Source organism: Gopherus flavomarginatus, chromosome 22 (assembly GCF_025201925.1).
Source record: "Gopherus flavomarginatus isolate rGopFla2 chromosome 22, rGopFla2.mat.asm, whole genome shotgun sequence".
Classification (NCBI taxonomy): Eukaryota; Metazoa; Chordata; order Testudines; family Testudinidae; genus Gopherus; species Gopherus flavomarginatus.
In genome coordinates, this window is record NC_066638.1 from 8861577 (window position 1) to 8870512 (window position 8936).

Here is an 8936-nt window from a genome sequence, read left to right on the forward strand (position 1 = left end):
GGGGGTCTTGGTCCAAAACCAGGGCTCCTAGGTGCTATTACAATACACATAAATATTAATTTGGGATGATGACTGAGCTGTTCACAAATTCTTTTGGTTTTAATAACCTGAGCAGCCTTTGCAAAACGGTCGTGAAATATTAACAGCTCAGACCTTGTTTTTGTAACCCTTACTCACTGGAGGAGTATTTCCTCATGCAAGAAATCCAATTGAAATCAATGGGACTAATCAGATGAGTAACTCACTCACTCACTCACTCATGCCCGTCACCCCAAGCGGGGTATGGGCTGCCAACCACAGATCTCCAGAGTCCTCTATCCTGGGCCATTCGCTCTAGCTGGTTCCAGGTATAGCCCATTTTTTGCTATCAGCCTGAAGGTCACGTTGCCAGGTGTTTCTTGGAAGGCCTCTTTTCCGCTTGCCTTGGGTGTTCAACTGCAGTGCCTGTCTGGTGATGTTAGTTGGCTGCTTATGTAGTGTATGTCCTATCCAACCCCACCTTCTCCTTCTGATTTAAGGGTTGAAGGATTGGGTTCTGGCACACAATCTCCAGACGATGGTGGTGAAAAAGCTAGATCTTGATTATCCTCCATTTACACACTGGTGTAACTCCAATGAGTTCTGTAGTTTCACTCCTGATTCAGACTGGTATGAGGGAGAGGAGAATCAGATAGGTCCATGCTATTTAACTGGTCTGTTGTTTTTTTAAAAAAAAAAAAAAGAAAAATGACTCAGCCCACATGAATGAGAACAATTTTGCAAGCTGAATTGAAGCCTGAATCCCTACTGCCATTGCACCATGTGTAGCCATTTACACCTGTCCACAATGACCGTGAAACAGGGCCACTCAGAGGATTCAGGGGCCTGAGGTCTTCGGCGGTGGGGGGCCCCTGCCGCTGAATTGTCGCCGAAGACCCGGAGCTTCAGTGGCGGTCCCAGAGCAGAAGGGTCCCCCGCCACCGAATTGCCACCGAAGACTCAGACTGGAAGAAGCTCCAGGGGCCCGGGACCCACAAGAGTTTTCCAGGGCCCCTGGAGCGAGTGAAGGACCCTGCTCCTGGGGCCCCGAAAAACTCTCATGGGGGCCTGGGGCAAATTGTCCCACTTTCCCCCCCTAGTCTGGGCGGCCCTGCTGTGAAAATGATGTTTGCAGTGGTGGTATAGTCGTCTTGGTCTCAGGATACGAGAGACAGTAATAGCTTGTATTAGACCAATTTCTGTTGGTGAGAGCGGCAAGCGTTCGAGTGCCACAGAGCTCTGAGTAGCTCAGAAGTGTGTCTCCTTCACCAACAGAAGTTGGGCCAATACAGGATACTACCTCACCCACCTTGCCCCTCTCTGTTAAAATGCTGAGGCTGACTTGTTTTATGGTAGAGGTGCAGGACGAGCACACAGCCAAAGGTGGTCCTTGCCCTGAAGAGTTCTAGACAGACAAGACAGATGATAGTGGGTGGGAGAAGGGAAGGGTTTTTTATGCCCATTTGACAGATGGGAACAGGCCCAGAGCGTGAGCTGATTTGCTCGAGGTCATGCAGGCAGTCTGTGACAGAGCCGGGCACTGAACCTAGTGCCCAAGGCCTTAAAACCGAACACCCTTGTGCCGCCCCCTGCCCTGCTTCTTCCCCGAGGCTCCACTCCTGCTTGCTTCTCCCTCCACCCCGTTGCTTGCTGCCCACCCCCCAGCCCTTACTCCCCCATCTCCCGGGACTCACCTGCTTCCTGCACAGCGGGGATCGGTCCCCATAGAGAGGGGCCAGGGCTGAGGCACAGTGGGGGTTGGTCCCCGTAGCGAGGGGCCGAGGCAATTGGGGCACGGCAGGGCAGAAGGAGGGGGGAGACAGGATTCCCTCATCTTGGGCGGCAGCACCTTCCTCTTGGAGCCGGGGCCAGAAGCCAGTTACTGCAGCCAACTGGACTTACAGCATCCGGTCAGTTGTGCTGACCAGATGCTGGCAGGTTTCCCTTTCGACGACACCTGGTAACCCTAAAGGCCCCCTTCCTCTACCAAATCAGCATGGCAGCATATTACACTCCCTGTGAATAGCTGCATGGCAGCTGATTCTTTGCTCCCTCGTGCCAATGGCAGCCAGGCATGGCTCTGGTGGGTCACAGGAGTGAAACCGTATAGGTGAGAGGAGAACCAGCCCACAGCCTCCCCTTTAAGCTGAGGGCTTGGCTGATTTTTATTTGATCTATTGTTTGTTTTACTTTCCAGACAAGCGTCAGGAGCTGAGTGGGAATAGTTCACTGACGTGTGGTAAATGTCTGCAGCTGCCAGGAACGCTGGCGTTTGTATTCCGCTACAGTGGAAATTGAACTGGACTCTTCGTTCCCGACCTTTCGTCACTCTTGCGGGAGTGTTAGCCAGGGGCAGCGCACTGACCCACCACAATTCTTCACCTGGGGATTCGGGCCCAGTTTCCTTCCAGACGCAGAGTTTTCATCTCCAAAGTTGAACCTATTAATACTTTTGTTGGCGCGTACGCAAAAAAGAAACAGCCCCCAAACCCAACTCTCTATTGTAAAAACAGCTGATTCAGATTCTTAATATCTTGATGTAGCAGAAAGAAATTAGCTGGTGCATGTGGGCTGAGAAACGCTGCCTATGCAGGAGAGGGGCCAGGGTTCTTTTAACCATAGAAATGGTCGTGCTTGCTTTACGTGAATGGCTTTGTTTTCTTTTCAAGTGACACGGTGTTGATGAAACCTGCCAGATTAACAGCACGGGAAGCTGGCTCTTCTTCTTGCCCAGAGAACGGGTCTTGCCTAAATTAGCAACAGCTTCCCAACATACCCTGCCAATGTGCATCAGCGGGGAGGGACCACCTCTCAGGGTGAGAGGGGGTAGTTTGGTCTCCGTGGCCCATTTGGTGCTTTGATCCTGCCAAGAAAGGAGGCCAACCAATGCCAAGTGCCAGAGTGGCTTTGGAAGAGTCTTGTTATATTTTAAGCAGTTGAAGAAGAGGAAATAAGGAGGAAATAATAGGATTGGAGCCAAGCTGCGGTCTCCCACGACGATGCTGATGTGAGAGTGGATGAAGGCAATTCCTTGTTAGTTCAGCCTTTTCTCTGATCGTGTGAGTCTGAGTGTGTGTCAGGAAGTTCCCTGCGAATGCGGGAGGGTGGAGGGATAGGAGGGGCAGTAAGAGGGGGGGTACTGAGACTTGAGGGGTGAGGGGGGTGGTGGCTCCATGCTTGGAAGAAGGATATCAGGGGTTCCTACCTGCTCTTGGACCTGTTCCATCCCCTCTGGGTCCCATTCTTGCTTCTGCCCACCTCCGGGGATGGGCAATTTATGTGGAGGCAGAGCCCCCCCCCAGTATTTCCATTCATGCCCCCTGGTTCCTCTACCCCTGATCCAGCAGCCACCATCATGCAGGACAAAGGGTGCAGTTTAACACCAATACAACTCTCGACAGCCATGTTCAGGAGTGGTAACGTTCCCTAGAAGAGACCAGGCCAATGTGAAAACAGCTGAAACTGCGGTGTGTACCAGTGCTTTGTGAATGAGAAGATGAGTCTTGCTCCGGATCTGCACTACATCTTGGCTCCTTGGCTATTCTCTGAAACATGGCCCAGGTTAAAGGTTCATGAACCTGGACAAACTTTGGCCAAATCTGGCTCGAGTAAGGGGCTCTTCACGTGAATTTCACTCTGTTCTGGTGGTAAACTTTGATATGAGCAGAAAGCCTATGAACTAGATAAGTTAGCCAGGATGAGCAGGGATGGTGTCCCTAGCCTCTGTTTGCCAGAAACTGGGAATGGGATCACTTGGTGATTACCTGTTCTGTTTATTCCCTCTGGGGCACCTGGCATTGGCCATTGTCAGAAGACAGGATACTGGGCTAGATGGACCTTTGGCCTGACCCAGAATGGCAGTTCTTATGTTCTAAGCCAAGCACACACCTATTGTTAGTCACTGGCATGGATGGGTATGGAAGAGGTGACCGTTTTCTCTCCGTCTCTACATTCACTGCTCACCAAGAAAGTTTTCCAGCTTGGGAAGAGTGGTTTGCACATTAAAGTCAGAGCTATGGCAGGTGTTGGCTGAAAGTTGTCCCCATGTCATGGCTGTTTGGTGGCCAGCGTGATCTGAGTCTGAACCTGGACTACTTGCTGGTAGGTGTAGCTATGAGTATGTCACACAGACCACCACCCCAGCTGGCACCCATTGGCCCCATTGCTGTCAGGCTCAGCAGAGATGATGAGGACTGTATGGGTCAGACAGAGATGAATTCCCCTCTCAGCTTGGAGAAGATCTCTCCCAGGCAAGGCAAAGTTTAAGGGAGTGGGGTTGCTACTGGCAGCACTGCTATCTGAGATCTCTGGAGAAACCTCTGCTCTGCCAGGGTTGCCAGGTGGGAATTTTTCCAAGCCGTAAATTAGCTTGAAATCCAAGGGTTTTAAAACCTTAATTAAGCCTCACAATAGGTAGAATTATACCCATTAATTAAGCCTCACAATAGGTAGAATTATACCCATTTTACAGAAGGGTGAACTAAGGCACCGAAAGGTGCATGCTTGGACCCACAAAGGTATTTAGGAATCTAATGCCCATTGAGGTGTTTTGAAGATCCCTTGAGGATCTCACTTCAAGTCACTTGGTAAGCGCTTATCTAAAGAAACCCCGAGACAGACAGGCTGGCCAAAGATCACCCAGTGAGTCCGTGCCACAGTCAGTAATATAGCGATTCCTGATTCCCAGTCCCCAGACTTTATGTACCAAACCACAGTTTTTCTCTCATTTTAGGCCGCTGAAGGCAGTGAGGGTCTTTCCATGGACTTCAGTGGGCTTGGGCTCAGATCTGGTAGGGGCAATCCTGTGTGTGTATCTGGTCCAGGAAACCAACCAGATAGTGTCTCAACATCCTCTAATCAGAGACAGAACTGGAGGGAGCAAGGGAGAGACGAAATAGGTCCCTTTAAAATCTGATCCTCCCTGCTGCAAATGGTAAAAGAGCCCACACAGATGGAAGCTTGAGTAGGAAAGGGTTAAAGTTTATTCAATCCACCTGTATATTTTCACAACTCTCCAGATAGCAATTGAGAAAGCAGGAAACTGTACATGTAAAGGGGCTGAATTGACGTTACCTGTGCTACAAGCCAAACGTTTAAAGCAAAGTTTATTTGTAAAATTGCAGCACATCGGAGAATCTCCCATTAATGGGTAAGTCTCTTTAAAGTCCTCTTTTTTCCCACCGTTTAAAAGGACTGAGCTTGGGAAGAGGGAAAAGAAGTCATTATGAGGGTTTTTTTTTTTTCCCCAGCCTACTAAGTATTTTTCCCTTGTAGGCAAATGCTACAGATTAGCATTGCTGTCTGCACTGGTTTAGAGGGGAATCTTTATTGACTTTCTTTTCCAGCTTCAGGCTGTGTTGAAGCCCATCAGAAAGCCTGTGACACAGACGGGCAGTTTAAAAGTGACTTGCACAGGTAAAGGGTGGACTGGTAATTACACCAGCAGGGAATAGAATACAGGTATCCTGAGGGCCTTGCTCTGCCATTTGAAATCAGCCAGGATTAAATCTACAGCCTAGACCGTGCGGCCACCATTCCCATTGATTGCCTCACTATGCCACCCTTGTACCGTGAGCAAGGCTGCCTCTGTTCACTCATCTGTAAAATGGGAGTAATGCTTCGCTACGTTAGTGGGAGGCACAGGCTTTAAGGAATCAGTGTTTTTCCAGTGCTTTGAGATCTTCAGAATCAAAACACTGTGTGATCTCAGTTTAGATCATTTGTAACTTAAGCAGGATGCCCTGAGGTTGGGATTGTCATGTGAGGCAGATAGGAGCCCAAATCCCACTGAGGTTGGGAGATGGACACTTAACTCCACGAGGGTTTGTTTGTAATGAAGGGGCTGTAATGTCTCCAAGAGCCAGGTGCCCCAGGATGGGCCTAACGTCTGTCTGTGGCTATGTAGACACTATAGCATAGGTTGATATAATGTATATCACTCAAGGGTGTGAATAAGCCACTCCCCCCCGAACAATGTAAGTTACACCAACCCAAGCGCTGGTGTGGACAGTGCTAAGTTGGCGGGAAAGCTTCACCTGCCAACTTAGCTACTGCCATGCGCAGGGGCTGGAGTAATCAAGGAGAGAGCTCAGTGCTGCTGTAAGTTCTGCATTGTAGCCGCAGCCTATCTAAGGTATTTCCAACATCTTGGTATGGAGCCCAGCTGGATGGTGGAGTTTGCACTGAGTCACTGAGGTACCTCTTTAGATAAAAAAATAACCTGCAAGTTTTTCAAAGCTGACTGTGTATTATTTCATACTTAGGCATGGAAGCATTAGATTTTGATCGGTAAAGGTTGAGATCATCGTCAACACAGAAACCCACAAAAAAAGATTTCCTTTGGTGATAGAAATTTACAGATTAAAAAAGTAAGAAAAATGCTGTTTGAGAACTTTATTCGTGTTTGATTTTAGGATATTTACTTTGCATATTTGGCAAGGGGATGTTGATAGTTTGTGTTTTAGCTGTTAGAAATCTTTAACTCTTTGACTCTCAGGATCTACTGTCCTTAAAAAAAAATAAAAAATCTGATCCTGCACCATAACTTCGCACAGCTGTGAAAACGTATATGGATCCAAATAGAAAAAAAATGCATAAAACACACAGCTGTGCAAATGTGAGCATTTAAATAAAAACAAATGGAAAAAATTGTTTAAAATAATCATCAATATGATCCATCAAAATGGAAAAAAAAATCACATTCTGCCACACCTATTTATACCCCAAGGATACGGGGTGTTTGGGTCACCCTGGTATTATGACAGTGCTGGGATACAAGAGCAGGTGTAAGTGAAAGTGTGTTAATACCTTTCGATATATATTCTTCAAATATCTAGCCACACTGAAAGTTGAATTTGTTTTGAATTTTGTATTTTAGAAGAGGAAGAATGGGTGTGCCACTAGGGCCTGGATAAGAACTCAGGAAATGTGGTTTCAGGTCTTCGGTATGCCACAGGATCTCTTGTGTGACCTTGAGCAATTTATTTCCTCTCTCTCTGCCTCAGTTCCCCCATGAGTGGGAGCTAGTTATTACAATCCCCCATGGGGGTGGGGCTGCCAGGGTAAAACCATAAAACACTTGTAGGGTGCTCAGATACTGCTGATGAGGCTGTGGAAGGATCTACAAAGATGTCCACTTTCAGCAGATGGCTTGGTGGGCAGGAACATTCATGAACCCCATGGCAGCTGTACACGTTATGCATGGTGTTTACCAATGGGGGGCCTCCTTGGGAGGCAGTTTGCCCTAGGCCCTTCATTTGAGAAGGCCCCAAAACCAAGTGGCATTGTGACCTGGGGGTCGCAGTGCCACTCAGGTTTGGCCTGTTGGCCCTTTGACACAGGGGGTGGAGACACTGGTCACTGAAATATGGCCCAATGGCCCCTCCGTTGTGATGGGACTTAAATCAGGGCCCCCCAGAATGGGTTCGGTGAAAAACATTTTTCAGGCCCCCCAGCAAGGGCGGACCAGCTAAACAGGGCCATCGAAGCCGGGGAAGCCATATTTGCAGAAAGTGAATTTTAAACAAACCTTGGTGCCTGTTTCTGAAAACTACAATCATCCAATCACAGAACAGAAATAACATCATGTGACCCCTTTTGGTGAAATTCACCCCGGGCAGAGGGCCAGCAGATGACTATTAACTGCTTCTGCCCCATTCATGCCCTGGCACTTAAGTGGTGAATTCGCTCTCCATTTCACTCTGTGGCTAAATCCTCTTGGACAAAACCAATGTGACTTTACCCGGGAAATAACTAATGTGCATTAGCCGTCCACCTGCAGAAACAGAGCCACAACCAACCACTGTAGCTTTACTGCCGGGTATCATAGGTGTGGTCAGCGATGGGTGGGAAGGTTTAATACTGGCCTACTTATCTTGCAGTAAACACCACAAGCGCCACGTCTCTGTTAACGATTTTACACTGAGATAAGTATCATGCCTTTGTTATCTCGCTGTTAATAAAAAAATCAAAAAAAAATCTGTTCTTTGGTTTCAGTGCAGATAAAGCCTGCCTGACCTTGGGCAAGTCCTTTCATGTCCCAGTGCTTCAGTGTTCTGGGATGAGAACATGCTCACCCACCTCCTGGGAGAGTTATTGACATTAATTAATTTTAATAGCTCCAAAGCACCTTGGGGTCCTCATATGCAAAGCACTGGAGGAGAAAACTATTTAAAAGTATTTAAGTGCCTGCTTAATTACATCTTTGGGCGCTAGGTGAGCCCATTTCTGCAGATACAGGAAACTGTTTCCTTAGTGCAAAAGTACTATTGAATACGAGTTAATTATAAGAGAAAATATAATTGTTTTTATTTCTCATGCTTGGCAGTGGGTAATTATTATATAGACACTTGTTGCTCACAGATCCCTGGCATAGGAAAGGGTAGATAATAAGTCAAAATCTTAAATCAGATTAGTCACAGTGCAGCAGATTCTTTCACGCTGTGACTTCACAGAGGCCGATGGGTGTATTGCATCCACCTTGCTAGAAATGTTTATCCCCACCTGGTCAGGATCTTCTAAAGTCCTTACTTGGTTTTTACTCAGTATTTAATCCTACTAGTTCTTAGTCCCTCTCTCGTTGCTTATTTGCACCCCCCATCCCATACATACCCCATCCTACACAGAGATTCCCAAATGCCCCTCCCACCCCACATATACCCCGACAACCCTCCACCAGCCCCCACTTATCCTGACTGCCCCCCGCCACATCCCAGCAGTCCTGATACTCCCTGGAGCCCTCAGCAATTCAACTCCACCAGCCACAGATTCAACATTCCCCCTTTGCCCCACCACTCACCATCACCCTCCCCCCAACAGCCTGGCTCCCATTCCGCCCACAACACTTCCAACATCACCCACTTGTCCCCAACCCATCACCCCACCAACAGCTTATTCCTAGCCCCTCACCCACCACTTCT